We start from the raw sequence: 20,084 nt of genomic DNA, 5'->3' as shown, positions 1-20,084 counted from the left end.
GTATTTGTAAATTTTATCAACTAAAGAATATTATACATGTGAGTTCAGAAGGTTCTAGCATTGGAATCTTACTATATGCTTTTGCTAAACACAAATAAATGGTAATAAATAATGTAAGTCAACTCACTATCGTATCAGCCAATCAACACATCAATATCGTTTTCTCCGTATGGATTCTGCTTAAATCATTAAATCGAGTATTTCCTGAATTTCTGTTCTGATCAGATTCCTTTATTTGCTACAGAAAACAATGGTACTGAAGATGACTGTATTGAACAGGTGTGTTAAATCATTTTTTTAGGAACAGTAAAAAGCTTTTTAGTTACCAAACTGGTAGCAGGTGAGCTAACAAGTGACTAGACTGGTAAATATAATTCTAAGATCATTGTCAATTTTCCATTTCCTTAAGTTGGGCTACTTGTCAATGTTTTGAATTGCTATCTGTAGCAGAGACATCTGAAAGACTGTCTTCTGCAAATAACTGAATTTATTTCTCTGCAGGACACATTTTTGTGCCATACAGACCTTCGGCAACTTTATGTTACTCGCCTGCTTTGCCATAACTGCTTTTAAGGATGTGTGACTCTAATGTATACTGCTTACTCTGAAAGAAATCGGAAAGCAAAACTTAGACTGCACATAATAATAAGCACTGTCTAATAATTGCAGTAAATACTTAAGCTGCACAGTTTTGGATTCCACTGGGATATGAGAATTAAGTGGGTTCCACTGTAATAAAATCTTCAAAGAGTATTAACTAACATTCTCAGCTGTGTATGATCTCAGAGTACAGCTAAAACATTTTCCCCCAAAGGAAGTTATATGCCAACTATTCCTGTCTACTGCTACTAATAAGGTATGCTAATTTGGTTAAGATACTCAAGGTAAATACAGCATACTGATTTTTATGTGGAGCTCGCTCACTACTATTACAGAAGCAGTTGTGTTTCTTTCTTTTTTTAATACATTATTTTTTAGAGCAGTTTTAGATTCACAGCCAAACTGAACTGAAAATACAGAGTTCCCATATCTTCCCTGCTCCCACACACCCACACCTCCCCCATTATCAACATCCCCAGACACAGTGGTACACTTGTTACAATCACTGAACCCACACTGATAAATTATACATCATTATCACCCAAAGTCTATGGTTTACATTAGGGTTCACTCTTGGTGTTGGACATTCTATCCATCTGGACAAATGTATAATGTCATGTCTCCACCACTACAGTATCACACAGAATAGTTTCACTGCCCTGAAAATCCTCTGTACTCTGCCTGTTCATCCCTCCCTTCCCCCAACCCCTGGTAACTAACTACTGATCTTTTTACGGTCTCCATGGTTTTGCCGTTTTCAGAAATGTCATACAGTTCACAGTATTTCTGATAGGCTTCTTTCACTTAGTAATATACATTTAAGGTTTCTTCCTGTCTTTTCATGGCTTGATAGCTCATTTCTATTAACACTGAATAATAAATTATCTGGAGGTACCACCATTTATTTATCAATTCACCTACTGAAACACATCTTGGTTGCTTCCAAGTTTTGACAATTATGAATAAACCTGCTATAAACATCCATGTGCAGTTTTCTGTGTGTACACACATTTTCAACTTCTTTGGGTAAATACCAAGGGGCACAACTGCTGGATCTTATTGATTCAAGTATATTTAGCCTTGTAAGAAACTGACAAATTGTCTTCCAAAGTTGTTATACCATTTTGCATTCACGGAAGGATTGAATTAGAGTTCCTGTTGTTCCACATCCCAACCAGCATTTGGTGGTGTCAGAGGTCCACATTTTGGGCATTCTAATAGAAGTGTAGTTGTACTTCGCTGTTGTTTTAATTTGCATTTCCCTGATGACATACGATGTGGAGCATCTTGCATGTGCTTATTTACCAAGAGTATACTCTTCTTTAGTGAAATGTCTGTTAAGACCTTTGGCCGGTTTCTTTTATCAAAGTTTTCATTTCGTTGTTGAGTTTTAAGAGTTCTTCTTATATGCTGGATAACAGTGCTTCATCAGGTATGTATTTTACAAATATTTTCTCCCAGTCTATAGCCTGTCTTATTTTGTCCATAATATCTTTCACAAAGCAAAAGTTAAAAAAAAATTATTTTTAACTTTAATCATGTCCTGCTTCTCAATAATTTTTTCATGGATCTTACCTTAGATATTGTTTCTAAAACGTTAACTATTCCAAGGTCTAGATTTCCTCTTATGTTATCTTCTAGGAGTTTAATAGTTTTATGTTATAATTTGAGTCTGTGATCTATTTTAGGTTACTTTTTGTGGAGAGTGTAAGGTCTGTACCTAGATTTACTTTTTTTGCATGTGATGTCCTGTTGTTCCATTTGTTAAACATATATATATATATATATATATATTTTCCCGATTGAACTGCCTTTGCTCCCTTATTAAAGATCAGTTACTGTATTTATGTGGGTCTATTTTGGGGCTGTCTCTTATGTTCTATTGATCTATTTCTCTATTCTTTCACTAATATCTTGCTGTCATGGTTACTATAGCTCTAATGTAATCTTAAAGTAAGTATCAGTCCTCTGACTTTGTTCTCTTTCAATATTATGTTGACTATCCTGGGTCTTTTGTCTTTCTATATAAACTTTAAAAGCAGTTTGTTGATGTTCAAAAAATTACTTGCTGGGTTTTTATTGAGATTACATTGAATCTATAAATCAGGTTTGGAAGAAATCATTTTTTGACAATATTGAGTCTTTCTAGCTATGAACATTCAATATTTCTCCATTTATTTGGTTCTTTGATTTATTTCAGTTTTATATAGTTTTCCTCACATAGATGTACATATTGTTAGATTTACACCTAAATATTTCATTTTGGGGGGTGCAAAGGTAAATGGTATTGTTTTTAATTTCAAATTCTATTTGTTCATTGTTGGTATATAGACTTGTATATTAACCTTGTATCCTACAACCTTGCTATAGTTGCTTATTAGTTCTAGGAGGTTGGGGTTTTTTTTGTCATTTCTTTTAGAAATTCTATATAGACAATCCTGTCATCTGCAAACAAAGACAGTTTTATTTCTTCCTTCCCAGTCTGTACACCTTTTGTTTCCCTTATCTCATTTCGTTAGATAGAATTTCCAGTAAGATGCTGAGAAGAGAGGGGGGCATCTTGGTCTTGTTCCGAATTTTACAACATCAAGTACGATGTTAGCTGTAGGATTTTGTAGATGTTCTTTATCAAGCTGAGGAAGTTCCCCTCTATTCCAACTTTGCTGAGAGTTTTTAATCATGAATGGGTGTTGGATTTGTTAAATGCTTTTACTGCATCTATTGATATGATCATGTGTTTCTTCTTTAGCCTGTTAATTTGATGGATTACTTTAACTGATTTTCAAATGTTGAAGCACTCTTGCATATCTGGGCTAAATCCTACTTGGTTGTGGTGTGTAATTCTTTACACATTGTAGGATTTGATTTCCTAATATTTTGTTGAGGATTTTCACATCTACGTTCATGAAAGATATCGGTCTATAGTTTTCTTGTAGTGTCTTTGGTTTTGGTAGTAGAGTGATGCTGGCCTCATATTATGAATTTGGAAGTATTGTCTCTGCTTCTGTCTTCTGAAAGAGACAGTAGAAAATCGGTATACTATCTTCCTTAAATGTTTGGTAGAATTCATCAGTGAACCCATCTGGGCCTGATGCTTTCTGTTTTGAAGGGACAATTATTGATTGATTATTGATTCAATTTCTCTTATAGACATAGGCCCATTCAGGTTTTCTATTTTCTCTTTGTGTGAGTTTTGGCAAATTGTGTCTTTAAGGAATTGGTCCATTTCATCTATGTTATCAAATTTGTGGGTATAGAGTTGTTCACGTCATTCCTTCATTATGCTTTTAATGTCCATGAGATCTGTACTGATGTCCAGCAAATGTATTTTATCTATATACCTTGGGTTTACTTTAAAAAGCTTAATCTGTGCTACACAAACTTAGTAATAGTTGTCAACAAAAGGCAAACAAGGAAAATGTCTATAATATCCATATGAAGCAAAACAAAAAGAAAAAACAAATATTTAAACAAAAACGGCATACAGCTTACAGTATATTTTGAAGTTATTTAGCTCTCTTCAGCTCCTTACTGTCATGTCTAATACCACTGATTTCTCCAGAAAATCAGGGAGCAGCCCATGAATATAGATCCAAAAATATCATCTGAAATTAATAGAGTCTATTTTTCCAATTGACTCCACATATTTCAAATGCAGAAGTCCAGTCATTATCATCATGAAATTTTTATATGAGCTGGGTTCTAGAAAGGGATAAGGCAACACTTGGAACAGATGTGAAAATACCTATGATAATAAGTAATTGAAAGTCGATTGGGTCTTTTGAGCATGAAATGTTTCTTTAAATCTGAAGTGGTGATTGGATCAATGTAATACTATTGACCTATAATAATGAAAATCCTTATCCTATTTGAAAACTGAGGGATTTGAAAATTATTTTACCCTTAAAAAACAAGGACACTGTCAGTGTTTAGTATGAAAGCAGACTACCCAGAAGGAAAAATATGATGTCTTTAGTCTTGTACTTGCATCCAGAAAAAAATTAATTGGAAGATAGATTAATTGGAAGAGGGAAAATAACTGTTTCCCTCCATAAAAGTAAACACAGATTGGCTAAATCTTTATAACCTCTTATTCACAAATAAAATGTATTAAGCATTCACGCTAGACACACTTTATGGAGCTCTTAAGGTACAAGATCTCCAGGAGGGCAGGTATCCTTGTTTATTCACTAAAGCCTCATATGCACCTAAGTAGTGCCTGACTTTAGTATTTGCCCCTCAATATGTAATCCTCTTAAAACCATATAAAGTATATATCACTATGCCTACTTTACAAGTAAAGAACAGAGGTCAACAAAGTGAACCACACGCCAAGGATACAAAGCCAGACGTGGGAAGATCTGAGACTGGAGTCTAAGTCTGCATCTGACAGATGCAAAAGGCCACCCATTGCCTATTCTTCAAACTTGCCTACTCCTCCAGCCAGTTCTGCAATAGAGATATACTCTGAAAGTATGTATAGTGTATATTTCATTTGATACAGTGATTTTTTAACTTGTCATTTGATGCATTTTTTTAACATCTTTATTGGAGTATAATTGCTTTACGATGGTGTGTTAGTTTCTGCTTTATAACAAAGTGAATCAGCTATACATATACATATGTTCCCATATCTCCTCCCTCTTGCGTCTCCCTCCCTCCCACCCTCCCTATCCCACCCCTCTAGGTGGTTGCAAAGCACCGAGTTGATCTCCCTGTGCTATGTGGCTGCTTCCCACTAGCTATCGGTTTTACATTTGGTAGTGTATATAAGTCCATGCCACTCTCTCACTTTGTCCCAGCTTACCCTTCCCCCTCCCCATGTCCTCAAGTCCATTCTCTAGTAGGTCTGCGTCTTTATTCCTGTCCTGCCCCTAGGTTCTTCATGACCATTTTTTTTTTAGATTCCATATATATGTGTTAGCATACGGTATTCGTTTTTCTCTTTCTGACTTACTTCACTCTGTATGACAGACTCTAGGTCCATCCACCTCACTACAAATAACTCAATTTCGTTTCTTTTTATGGCTGAGTAATATTCCACTGTATATATGTGCCACATCTTCTTTATCCATTCATCTGTCGATGGACACTTAGGTTGCATTTTTGTTAAATGCCAAATTCAGGATTATTTCATTCCACCTTAGCTTAAATTATAGTTCTCAAAGATCTTTCAGAAATAAACCACTGGGAAATGTATGGATTTTAAATTCAGTAGTTGCATTAAAAATCCCCATTGATACATAAATATGATTTCCAGCTGATGAACATAAAATAATTTACTGAACTGTAATCCTAATCTTATTTTTTTTAAAGCCTTTTCCTGAGGTTGCTTTCACATCATTGAGGATGACCCTGTGTCAGATTTTTCACTGCAAAATACACTATTTACAGCATTTCTAATTCACTTATAAAATGCATGCGGAAAATTGACATGTAAGATCCTGGTGTGAGCCTCCTTTTAACAACTTTTAAACTCTTTGAGCAAATATCATCATAGCACTTACCTGCTGTGCGCTGCTTTTTGGTGGAAAGTGCTCTTTGGGTTTCTCAGCAAGATTAGCAAAATTTTAAACATATTTTTTCTTTTATTTTCCTACGAAGACTAGAGAAGATCCTTGTAAATCTTGCTACATTCTCTTCAAGTAAGCTTTCTTTCTGACCCAAATATATTCTTGTTGATTACAGTACAATTACTTTGACTTTAGTTCTAGACATGCCAGTGTGTATGTGTTTTGATCTCTGAGCCTTGATGTCTACAAGTAAGTGGATAGCGAGCATTCTCTCCTCCTTTTCTCATAGAATCTCATGAAGGAGATGAGCTAGCACATGTGAAAGCACTCTGGAAACTTCCAGGCTCTGTAGAAATATAAGACTAATACTATCTGCAAAAGTTGTGCAAGAGAATATGCAATCTTGTTCTGAGATATGAGAGACACGATACCCAAAACTGAGGGTATTTAATTCTTCCATATGCTCCAATATGTTCCATATCCTTTTTCCTCTCTCATATAGGACATACCCACTACACTACTCAAGCTAGAAACCTGAGATCACCTAAACCCACTGCATCTACTTCACTCCAGATATAACTGTTCTAAGCAGCTAGCATGTTTCTGCTCTATCTTTACAGTCACCACTTTAATCCTTGCCTTCCTCATTTTTCCTGCAAATGACTATAATACTCTACCTACTGGGATCCTTGCCATGGTAGCCAAAATAACTTTCCTAAATGGAAAATCTAATCTTGTCACTTAATTGCTTAAGTGACACTTAATTACTAAATTGCTTGTCACTTACAACCTTCAGTTGGTCCCTGCTGCTCTCAGGATCATGTACAAAATCTTTGTTTTCTAAGGTCATTTTGTATCTGGCTCCTCCTTAGTGCCCTGCTTTTCACACTAGGACACAGCCATGCTGGAATCTGCAATTCTGTGAAAACAAGCTCTCAATAACTCTGGGGCCTTTAAAAATGCCATTAAACTCATGTCAACTGGAAAGTCCTAATTGTTGTCACAGTCTCCCTTAAATTTAAGGACTATTACCACAGTTAAGAAAGGATTTGTGCCTTTCTTGTAAATATTCTCATTGTAGAGACCTGGTCCATTGCTACAGATAATTGAGAATTGGTCCCAACTTGAATGTGGCATTCAAGAAGGAAAGAGTCAAAGACATTGATAAACATTAATAGATTTTAAATCTGTCCATATTAATATCAATTAAAGGGTATGTATTAATGAAAGAACTGTTGCTAAATATAAATTTTATGTCATGAAAATTTAGGAAAATATGGGATATGGAGAAAAATAAAACAGCTATTATCTTCCACCAAAATATATACATATATATTTACAAGTATAGTATTACTGATATTTTTATGTTTAGAAGGTAATGATGAAAATGATAATAAAAGATTAGTTAATACTTATTGAGTATAACTGTGTGCCAAGCACTGTACTAGATATTTTGCATGGATTAGTTAATATCATATATAATATATGATATATATATATCATATAGCACTTTTTGGATACAGGGTCTCATCAAAAAAGGTATATGTTCCAGTATGAATTTATTAGGAATCAAAAAGCAGTCTAACTTTCTTCCAAATATATTTTTTTCACATTCAGAAATCTTTTCTTTCATATATATGAAATAGTTAATACATACAAAAGGCATGAGTTATTTATTATAATAATAAATGAAAAATAATCTTAAGTAACTTTACTTGTGTAAATAACTACTTGTTAATATGGACTGTGTAAGTTGTAGATACGAGGTATGTGGGTGTGTGTGTGTAAATTTTTCAATTCAACAAAATTAGATTGATTTCTATCTTGTTACGATCCTATTCAGATACAAATAACATAGAAAGTCTAATAGATAGGCTGGCTTATAAGAAGAATTCATTTAAGATTTGGATTCTAAAAACTCGTGACACTGGCTCCCTAAACTTGGAAGAATTCTCATGAATTTTTTTTTTTTAATATTGGCCATTTGCTAAGAGCAAATATTTGGAGCAGGTATATAACTTGTTTTATTTTTCTAAATGTTTTAAATTCTAATAAAATAGCTTTTTATCCAAATTTTTATTTCTCAACAAATGAATAATAAAAGGAGCCCATAAGGGGAAAACAAAACAAACAAGCAAAACCTCATAGAGTTATCAATTTAAATTGTATACAAATACACATTAGGAACCAATTATATCTTTTATGTAAATTTATCAGATGAAATAGGACATATCTACATTTTTATGATTCTGAAATTAAATTGTACACTTACATCAATAGCTTGTAATGTTAAGTAACTGGGAACAAAAGGGTCTAGTAAATATCTCATATGATAATACTTTGATTTTCATTGACATTAAGCATAGGAATAGAGTGGAGAGACCACTAAGCTCAGAGTTTGAGAATTAACGCTTCATTCAGATCCAGTCCTTGCCACTAATTCGAAGTCCAAAATCCAGCCCAGGTTTCCCTTTCTCTCTCTCTTACCACTCAAGGCCTGATTTCTAAGGCTGGATTATTTGCCTCCTTCTCCAAGTTCGTAAAACTCCTTTTCCATACCCTTCATCACACTTGACAATAGTGCTATTTCTCTCCCCGGAGGTCAGGGGCTGGATCATATTTACCTGTGTGATCTATTTGCCTAGCTGCAAGCCTCATACAGCTAATTAACAAGGAAGAGGTCAGATTTTTGATTTAATGATAACTGTTAATATTTAACACAAAAATAATTGTATTTGATCCAACTAGCATTGTCATCCAACAAAAAAATCATCCAACATTTTCAGATCTTATTTTTTTCATCTTACAACAGCACACGTTTTAACTGGATTTTCTAAAGTAAATTATGATCCTATGGTTTCACATTGCAAATTGGCCTTGAAGAATCAAAATTTTGATTCTCAGCATTCAATAACCATCATAGTATATTTAAATATTTACTCTATGACTATACTAGAAAATTCAACTCAAGTTTACTAAAATATCGCATATTTTACTAAAAGTAATAAGTATTTTTCTCCTTCCCTTAAGTTCCTTTTGCAAAATATATCTGCAAAAGAAAACAGATTTATGAATAATTACCAAATTCTATACATAAGGACTGTATTTAGACATGCTAAAGATAACAGCATTCAATTCTAGTAAAAAGCAGAAACAGAATATAAAAGCAAAGCAAATCTTATATAAAACCTAAATAAATGAAATATGAACATTTTAGTAAACTAGTATTTCAAAATATCTTGTCTGATTCCACCAATCACACATAAAATTGATTTCATTACTATACAGAAACATCATATCTTATATTTTCGGGAGTTGTGTTGGTAAATAAAATAAGTTCCTCAGTCATCAAGAGCTCCTTGGCAGATAAAAATCTTTGAAATAGAGGTACCAAGTAAAATTGACACACAGGAACATCAATATGCAATACAAATCTTTTGATATCAGACTAAATCACTTTTGAGACTAGAAAATTTTATTTTACCTATACTATGATATGCCAATGAATAAATAAATCCTTGAAACCAACTGCCCTGCAATCCAGTTTTAATACTACGGTGGTATTTACACTGATGTAGGCAAGTTAATTTATGATAAAAAAAAATTTAGTCTACAAGGCCTCCTGATTTTTCTGAAGTTTCTGGCAATATAATATATCTCACAATATGGTATTAGAAAAAATGTTAAGAATTTATATTCCCGGAATATTTCAAAAAAAAAAATTCTCATTTATACAAATACAGGTGAGAAGAGAAAGCAGATAAAAGGTGTGCTATAATGAGCTAGGAAAAATGCTTTTGCTAGTAGTTGTCTGTGTGCCCCTGTGCAAAGCTGGATTTAATCAAGAAGGGCCATTAAGTAAATGTGCTAATTATCTTCAGTTTATTTTCTTCCTCTTCCTCTCTTTTCTTATTGAGGAATTTAGTTGTTATAATCATTTTTGGTACAATATAAATTCAAGGAAAGTAATTTTATAGCTGTTGCAAGATTATAACAATCATCATCTACAGCCTACCTGCATATAGTACATAAACTGGAAATTGACAAAACAAATACTTAAGATACACAAGAATAATTTAGTAAAATGTAAAAAGTGATATTCAATTTCATTTAAAAAATCACTGACCATCAGAATAATTTAAGTATAAACATAGTGGAAGTGAGATTCAAATTTTTTAAAAATATCACTGACCATGAGAAATGTCTAAATAAAATAATAGTGAATAGTGTAGCGTTGAGTGGATTTAGACTGATAGATCTAGAAGAAATTGCAAGAGACACACTACCCATTTCTAAACTTCTAGGAACAAGACAGCCTTTCATGAAAGATCTTGAAGAATTTAGCAAATACCTGCGGCAAATCTTATAGTATCTGCAATGTGCAGATGTAGAATTCCAAGGAGAGACGGGAAAATACGTCAGCCTAGGTTGACTCAGATAAGATGCCCAGAGCCCTGACTCCTCAGAAGACTGTTGAGCCCACCTCCTGGCCCAGCTTCTCTACCAGGCAGGTTCCCTGTGGGTGTTAATCTCTATTTCACACTTCTTTAATGCTTTGATGCCCAACGCTTTCCACCTGAATATTACTTATTTCCTCTCTGTCCACTGCCTTTAATTTTGCCTTGAGTATTTTCTTCTCTCAGTGACAGGAGAAAGGCAGGTTTCCTGTGTCTCAGGAGGCTGTCACTTTAGGGTAAATTATGCTTTTATTAATATTTCCCATTGCTATAGGCTTAACAAAATAAATGGCATGCCCAGAACAAGAAGTTTTAAACTGACAGAGCCTGTTATTTATTTATATGCCAACTTAGTGGAATTGCTAAGCAGAAAAAAAATGGGGATGGTTACAAGTCAGTAAGCCATATCTTGCTTCAGCTATATGAAAAATTAGAACGCAATTTTTTCAAGTGATCACTTTAACTAAGGTTATAAATACTTTGAAAATTAAAATGTATGCCTCCTTCCCTCTCTCTCTCTCACACACACACACACACAGAAGATGAACAAAATAAACTCTAACTTATATTTTCACATAGAAGACAGAATAGAATTCTAAATAAAAAAAAATTTCCTAGTGATGTTTACTTCATACTGAAGAGTCTTTCACCAGCTCCACTAAGTTTTGTCAATACTGACTAATTTGAAGTTCAACCATTTTGATTACCCCCCACTGCTAATTCGTGGTAAAGACAAGTAATGAGGAATTAACACATAGTAAGAGGAAGAAGGAAAATAATCCAGGGTACACTGTTGTTAAAAATGACAACGCAAATAACTTCAACATTTTCACTAAATTAAGAAGTGATTTTTAAAAATACATGATTAAATAATTATATTAGGAACACAAGATTTAAACCTATAATCTCCATTTTACTTGGTTTCATTGCACACACACAGGCATATACCACATAGTCATGTTTGGTTTGTTCACTTAATGTGTCATAGTTAAAATAAATACACTATTTTCGAAACTGGTGAAAACACTTAACATCATGGGAATTTAAAAAAAAAAAATACTAAGAGAACTTCTTTAGACTAGATCACGAAGCTCTTCAATTTGCTGTTCCTTGCAGATAATTCTAGGATTTGGTTAAGTGCCTAGTGTTACACTGTCTGTGTTCAAACCTGGTTTTGCCATTTATTAGCTGTGTGACCTTGATCAAATTACTTAACCTCTCTGTACTGCAATTTCCTCATCTGTAAAATGGGCTCAATAATAGCATCTACCCCAAAGCGTTGCTGTAAGATTCAATGAGTCAATATTTGTAAAGTGTTAACAATAGTTCCTGGCAGGTAGTTGACATTTTAATAAGTACTTGTTGATTTAAAAATAGATTTAACTTCCACTACTGCACAGTGAATTCTTAAGAGATCATTTTCATCTAGGCCAAGTCATGATCAAAAGCAGTAAGTGTAAAAATCTAATAATGCAAAGAATAGTCTATTCGTGCAGAAAAATCATACTAAAATGGTTAGCTTTCTATGGGAATATGTGGTTGCTTCACATCTTCAAGGTCGACCCGACAGCCCCTTTTAAAAAGTTAACAAACTATATTCTATTCCCACGATACATATCCTAAATGAAAATGGAATTAAGAGGACTGGGCAAAAATGGAATTAGTGGTCATATAGAGTAAAATGCAAAATAAAAGAAATATTAACCTCAATGCTAAGGTATTTTCCATAATTAAATTCACTTTTTCATAATAAAATATAACTGAATTATGAATTTTTTAATTTGGCATATGATGTTCATTGCACTAGCAATGAGAAAATCAAACTCTGCAATTTTACTTCATTTAGCTCCTGCATTGATGAGTTGTTTTAAACCCAGGAATCAGTCATTTTAAAAGGCCACAGAGAAGATCCAGTAGATGTCTTGTGGATCATCCAGCCTGAGTCACAACTGAACCTCTCACCCCCTTCCTGTGAAACTGCTCATTCTGAGCTTATCCACATTTCTCTCAAGCCTCTTATATGGTTTCTGATCCAACAGCAGCGTATAAGCAGCAATATAGGAGAAGAATAAGAAGATGGATACAAAGACCTTGACACAAGTAAAATGCATGTGTGAAAGAAAAAAATCACAGAAAAGATTTAAAGATTCAAAACACCACTGGATATGCATCGGCGTGCATGTATGCTTATGCTCACACACAGGTTGTCCTCATGTATTCTAGCAACACAGGAGGCTCCTGACTGTGTTACAGCCCGAAACAGAAACTGACGCTCAAAATGATGGCTCTGAGTTATCAAGAAAGGTTTAAGAGGTCTCAAGTATACTCCATTTAACAAGGCAGATGACAAATTAACTGTTAATTTAGTACTTACTAAGTGCCTTGTGTGGTTAAGTGCTTTACAGAAATTCAATTAGTAAATAATTACAAGGTGCCCAATAAGCACATCTTCATTGAATCTTTGCATGGCCATATCAGAGATAGGGTTTATGATCGCCCATTTAGGAAGAAGCTAACTAAAGGAGAGAGGGTGCAAAGCCTGTGTGACATCACAAAGCTGCTAGACAGTAGAGCCGAGTAGGAGGGTGAATCCAGATCTCTGTACTCCAGATTTACGCTTACATTTACAGAGATTTCAAAGGTTAAGCCTAAACGCAGAAGGCTCGCTTTTTTGGACTACCATCTCCCATGTAAGAACAACTCCACATTAGCAAGGTCTTAATGTACTTAAGAAATGTTTGTAAAGGAAAAAAATCTGTTATTTCCATATTATAAACATCAACTATATTAAATGATCCATTTTTCACCTTCACATGTTCTGTCCAAAGCATATACTATACAGATAGCAGCATAGAGTAGATTTACTTATTTACCTTCCTTCACCTCCCCTTGACCTTCTCTTTGGTTTAGTAATTGTTCATAAACAGCCTAGCAAGACAGAGACCTTCAATCCAGTAATTATGCCACCAGAAAAAAAGCCTTTGAAACAAACACAAATGAAAAGGGCCCTCAGGAATGTCAATCGCCTCAACTCTCTTTTCCATTCCTCTCCAGCCAAGCAGCTATCACCCCCATCACCCCCTTTATTGAGGCACTGCTTCCAGCTCAGATGCTTGACATCCGTCGCAATTTTTTTTAACACCCCTCCTCCTGGGAAACTTTCTTGTTGCTGCTGCTGAATCCTCATCCTCCTATCATCTCCTCCAGTTATAAATTCTTTCAGAATGAACTATTTCTAACTGAAACTATGAACACTAGATTCGAGAAATCTGCTTTCAATCCTAATGTTTGCCGGCAGAAAATTCTGGGAGTTAGAGACACCACCACTTGCAACCGCATGCACGGCAGCTTTCTTGTCAATCCCTCATAGAGTCTGCCTGTGGGACATCTGATAAATAGTCTCTCTTCCCACCTCTATCTTTTGCATATATGAATGAATAGAGAAACACACAAGTATGTGTATATACTCCATATGCCAACGGTGGCAGCTTCAAAGTATCATACTTCAGTTTTATAGAAGCAATGCCTGACATATTTGAGTCACTGAATTCTCAGTAGGTCTGCTTGAGTTATAGCAGATCTTGAAATGTGTCTTAAAATGAAGACAACAAAGTTAATAATGCCTATTTTAATAACAGGCTTCAGAGCTTTCTGAAAATCTAATAAACTTAATCTAACTCTGATTAATGTCAATTAGGATATGCTTACATGCTCAGACATGAAAAATAATGTTACCAAAAAAGAGAAAAACATCGAGCAGCTTCCTTTTCATGGCATATTTAGTTGCATGAATATCTACCCAAGCTTTTCATTAGCAAGTCTATATGGGTCATAACTCCCCTGTGACTCTGTTAGGTTTTTCTTCTAGTTGATTACTTGCTGCTAAGGAAGACTGCCTAGAGGTTTTCCAAAAGGTTTAGAGCCTCGAGGACAGAAGTTAGCAGAAATTACCACAGCACTATTAATCCTGCTGTTTAACACACGTCTCAGTTTAACCCAAATATTTCAATTAATAACCAGTGGAGGACTAATTGCAGTGCTATGGTCAATATTAGTGAGTAACTACATCATTCAACAAGTACTGATATAAAAATCTGCTATATACCAGGTATAGCGCTAGGCATGGGAGTACAAATGGAGAGAATAAACAGGCATTGCTCTCAAGAAGCTCAAAACTCATGAGGCATCGAGGGAAGGGACAGTGTAACTGCAATGCTCTATGCAAAGGGCTATACTAAGGAGAGGACAGTTCCCTATGGGCTCACAGTGAAAGGCAAAGTAAATCAGAAACACGGGGCCCACAGACTTCCAGGAGGATGTAACATCTAAGTTGAAAGCTTAAAGAGGAATAAGAGTTTGGTGAAGAAAGGGGCAAGAGTGATTCAGGATGAGACACTAGCACATGCAAAGGCCACAGCTGAGCAAGAACTCAGTGAGTTTAGGTACTGAAGTGTCTCAATACAGCTGGAACCAGAGAAGCACTTACCATTGAAGATACTGAAGCTTCAGGTTGAAGGGCTCCTCACTTGCACCAGCCCTTTCCAAGGCCCTAGAAGGAGCCCTAGCAATGGGTTCAAATGTTTTATGTGTTCAGGAAAGAGTTAACCTAGCAGGCCTGACACTCCTCCCTTGGAAACACCTGCCTGCAAGGCTGGCTTCTGGCTGGCATCTGGGAACTTAGATTTCAGGAGGGTTCCCGCCATCCCATAAATAAGAGTAGCTCACTGCACCTAAATTGCTTGTAGAAAGAAAATGGTTTATGCTGAACACTTGCTTTCCTTCTGCAAGTTAGGAATTTGGGTACATGCTAGGCAGAGGATGTCTACATGACCAGCTACCAATAGAAAGCCTGGGCACTGAGTCCCTAAGGAGCTTTCCTGGTGGACAACATTTCCCACTTGTCACAATCCATCCCTTGAAGAATTAAGCATGTCCTATGTGACTCCACTGGGAGAGAACTCTTGCAAGTTTGTACCTGGTTTCCCCCGGACTTTGCCCCATGAACCTTTTCCTTTCTTGGATTTTGCCTTGGATCCTTTCACCATAATAAACCATAGCCATGAAGCTCTGAGTACAATTAAATGCTGAGTTCTATGAGTCCTTCTAGCATATCATCAAACCCGGCAGTTCTTGAAGACCCCCAATACGTTTTATAAAATGGTCAAAGGTAAAATGGTATTTTATTCCTTTTCTTAAAGAGGGACCCCAAATTGTGTAGCCTTTTAGCCTCACAAAATCTGGATCCTCCTCTGGGTGGGTGGGGATAGTAGTGCTAGTGGGGTATGTAATCAGACATCAAATCAGGCAACAGGACAGCCACTGCAAAGATCAAAACATATGGCAGAAAGATAAATATCACTTTTTTCTGTAAATATATCTACATGATTTGGGACGTAAGATAGAAATCAAGGAACTGTTGCTATTACATTAAAAATGAATACTTCCCATAGGAAAACTGCTGTTTGAGAGAGGGAAGGGCAGAGCAACATGAGGTCTTTTATAGCCTCTGTAGGTCATGGCCAAACTTGTGTACATGAAGTTTGCTTCATAAATTCTGAGAGCTTCTGTAGCTATGAAGTTCAGGGGCATTTGTTCTTTTTGATCAACATTATATCAGCCAGCTTGAGAATAACTTAGAAGGGCTGAAACTTGTGAATACGAGTAAAGTAGGTAAAATTAATGACTTTAATTGACCAAATATAGGTGTTCAAATACCTATCATGGGAAGGTTAAAGCCTAAAAGATTACTGGCTATGACTCCTGACTTGGGAGAGAAGCCTGGGGCTCTTTGTAGAACTCTTTGTAGAACCTAGAGTCACTCCAATAAATATAGTCATAGCTCAGCAAATTGTTCCTAACACTAATTAGGTGCATTAATAAAATCTCCAATAGTTTATACATTTAACTATACTTTATTAGAAGATGTGAGACATTTATGAATCACTTTAAGAGCAGTTTAGCAAATATTTACTGACCCTTGGCCCTGTATGTACAAGGTTCTGTGGTTGCCGCGGTTTGCTACAAAGGCCCCTATTTAGGACTAAAGCACTCATTCCCCCAGTTGCTGCTGGGAGTGTTGGCTGCTGACAGCTAAGAGTAGAGTCCCTCTAAGAACTACCTGGGTGAAAGGGATATGCTTTCTTCAAAGTTACATCTCCTTCCTGGATGCCTGTTGCATCCAATGACTGCTGTTGCATCCAAATGACTGGCCAGCATGGGGGTAGAAAAGTGCAGCCTCATTGCCTCAGTTTGGGGAAAACAAAATAGTGTCCAAGCTTCAGAGCTCCCCGTGGGATTGGCTGAAGCCTTCAGCTTCTCCTTCTGCACAATCCTGCTTCCCTCACTCCCCCACAAGTGTTGTTTTCAAGAGGACTCGTCAGTAACCCACCTCAAGCAAGTCTCCATTTCAGGCTACATTTACTGGGGAAAATGAACTAACAAATGGACTAAAAATGATGTTGACATTGTCTCAGTCCTTAAGGAACCTACGTATTAAATGGGAATCCAAGTAGGGCAAGAGCATCTGCTCCACAAAAGCAGGGATAGATGACAACATGAATGAATAACAAAGCAGCCTACGGTGAGTGTGACAACAGTAGTACGTAAGTCAAGTGAGGAAGAACTTAAACTCGGCTGGGTGAATGGAGAGATATTTCATAGGTATATTTTGAAATAGTCCTTGAAAATCTATAAATTTTTGGCATTTTTTATAGAGTGAATGTTTGCCATTCAGGCAGGAGAAACAGTGGGAATAAAGGGAATGGCCTAGAGGTCTGCTATGGGGGGTGGATGAAGGAAAGAAATAGTATGTTTGGCTGGGAAAGAAGGTAATGACCAAATTGGGGAGGCTTGTGAGTGCCAGGGGAAAATGAGATCTCTAACGGTCATTCACAGTGTTTGAACCCACGTGTGATATACCCAGATTGGGCTTGGAGGAACGGACAGCGCAGGAAGCCAAACTCGAGCAGTATGGCTCTGGAGCCTTCTCCAGTACTATCCCACTCCAGGACCACCACTCAGGATAAGAGACCAGGAGATAAATGCCAAGGATTCTTAGTACTGCTAACGGCAGGCTAGGGTAGGACATGGGAGGGAGACCAATCCATACTGGTTGGTGATGTCTCTATAAAAATTCCACTCAGATCCAGAATGAAGAAACATATCCAGGTCTCAGCAATACAAAGCTGGAGTGAAAACAAGGTCAAGGAGTTTAGGACAGGTTAGAAGTCAACGCATTACACACAGGATTATACACAGCCTCTGGCTCATGGTCAGAGGCCCAGAAAAGCCAGAATAAAGATGACAGCCTTAGGAGAATTAGGAAGGAATGAGGGCCTGGATGTTACACTCTGGACAAAAACAAGTTCATTAGTTATCGAAACTATATATAATGCTAGGGCTCAGAGAAGGCTGCTCCCAGATATGCCACAATGGCATATTGATTATTTTGAACTAAAGTTACTTGAGAAATAGCTGGTGGGGGAAATTACAGAAAAACATTCTGACCCCCGCCCCCATCCTGTTTTCCCCTGAAAGTGGGAAATAAATCTCTCATGTGAAAATATCCTCCCTATACCTGGAGGACAGAAAGCATCCTTACCACCAGAGTTAGGGAATTCAAGGCTAAGAAAGCTGTATAAACAACCTTAGTCACTCCTTCATTCGTCTATTACCTCAGGCACAAGCCCCTTTGATAATCTTCACAAATAATTGTTTCTTTGTCCAAAAACAATATATAAACAGCCTGCTTTGGTCACTTCAGGGGCCCCATCTTTATGAGACCTCTGTGCATACAAATTCAATTGTTTTTTTCTCCTGTTAATGTGTCTTGTGTCAAATTGATTATTAGTCCAGCCAGAAGAACTTGAAAGGCGTAGGGGGAAAATTTCCCCTCCGTGACAGTACAAATCAATAAAACAAAAGCTCACAAGTGGCCCAGCTGAAGGAAAGCAGTGAGCGTTGTGGCCGCTACAGGTGAGAAGATAGAAATGAGACAGAGGCTTTTAGCTTCAAAGGAAAGACATGTTCTCGCAGTGGTGTAGCTGAAGGTAAAATATAAGTAGCAACTGATTTATTATGTTAAAATAAAAACGACTCAATGTCATTTTTACGAGGGAACTGACACCTGTTAGTATGCAGAAAATGTTATAAATGACAGACACAACCATGACTGGTCACAGCTTAGCCTGGCATGGAATCTGAGGTCAGCTTCACAAGAGACCATCTGGAATCTGGTATGAGTGCCAGAAGGGGAAGGATGCCTCCTAGAGGGCTGCTGAGGTACCACAGCCATCCGTGATGCCCTTGTTTAAGGCAGGTGGCATCTGCTAGCAGGACTCAGTAAAAATAGCAATATCACCTCTACACGTGGCTCTCATCCATTCCCCCACCCTTGAGCCATCTCTCCACGGGAAAGTTGGGACTGAGCAAGCCGCAGACCCAACTGGACGTGCTGCAGGCCACCTGTCTAATCAGACACCAGGAGCCGCTTCCATGCTAGAGCCAGTCTTCCTTCTGCGCTCCTCTGGACTACACAATTGAAAATTCACACCCGGTTATAAAAATGGAACGGAGGTGCTTTCCTGAATGACTTGAATCCGGGTTGATTTTACACACTCTCGACTGGAGTGACTGCAACAGCCAAACTAACTGGCCCGTTGCCCCAAGCAGATGACCTTCATTACCGAGGGACCAGTATCACAGCCTCACCCCCAAATTTCTAGAGCTCAGGAATTTTTAGACAACAATTCTAAAGAACATATGTTCATATGTGAAAATTCTGCTAGGTCACTAGCAAAACTGAGCTGTGGAATTGAGCTGTGAACAATTTCTAAGATACAATGTTAAAAAGAGGTACTAAAATGTAATAGAACCTGAGTGATAAAGATGAAATTCCATATGCTCTAAAATAGAGACAGATGATGTGGTGGTCGACTGCATTTGCAGAATGGCTCCTCAGAATTCCTGAGATGTAAGAAACACTCAGCCAAGATTGTTTTCCAAATGTAGTGCTCCCCATATGTAATCAAATTTTAAAAGGAAACAGAAAAAACAAAAGTTGTGCTCTCTGTTGACAGGAGCTAAAATAAATTTGAGGAGTCACTGCAACAGCAAAGCATGACTAAGCGACCACTGTTTCTACTCTGTGATGTTCCAAGTTGTGTCACTTCACCCCCAGACCCTGGGGACCAGATGACATGGGTTAGAGCACCTACCACCCACTTCTCATCTCTAGAAGGCCCCTTCTTAGGGAAGGCTTCCACCTTTCTTCCTTTCTGGATTGCCAGCTGAGCTGTCCCTCAGAGAACAACAGGTGACTTGCTGCTTTCAAATTTATAGTTAAATCAACTTATCCTTCAGAATAAGTCCAAAAGCTCAGTGGGCCAGAAAATGTTTTTCCTCAGACTGAAAAATATTCTTCAGCACTGCCCACCTCCACCACCTAATCGCGCTGCCAGCCCTGTGGGTTCTCCGAGAGCTCCCCACAGTGAGCAAAGATGAAGCATGCACGGGC

This window comes from Delphinapterus leucas, chromosome 12 (genome assembly GCF_059928025.1).
Source record: "Delphinapterus leucas isolate spDelLeu-1000000601 "Yukka" chromosome 12, BTC_Dleu_Yukka2, whole genome shotgun sequence".
Classification (NCBI taxonomy): Eukaryota; Metazoa; Chordata; class Mammalia; order Artiodactyla; family Monodontidae; genus Delphinapterus; species Delphinapterus leucas.
Note: the sequence above shows the minus strand (reverse complement) of the source record.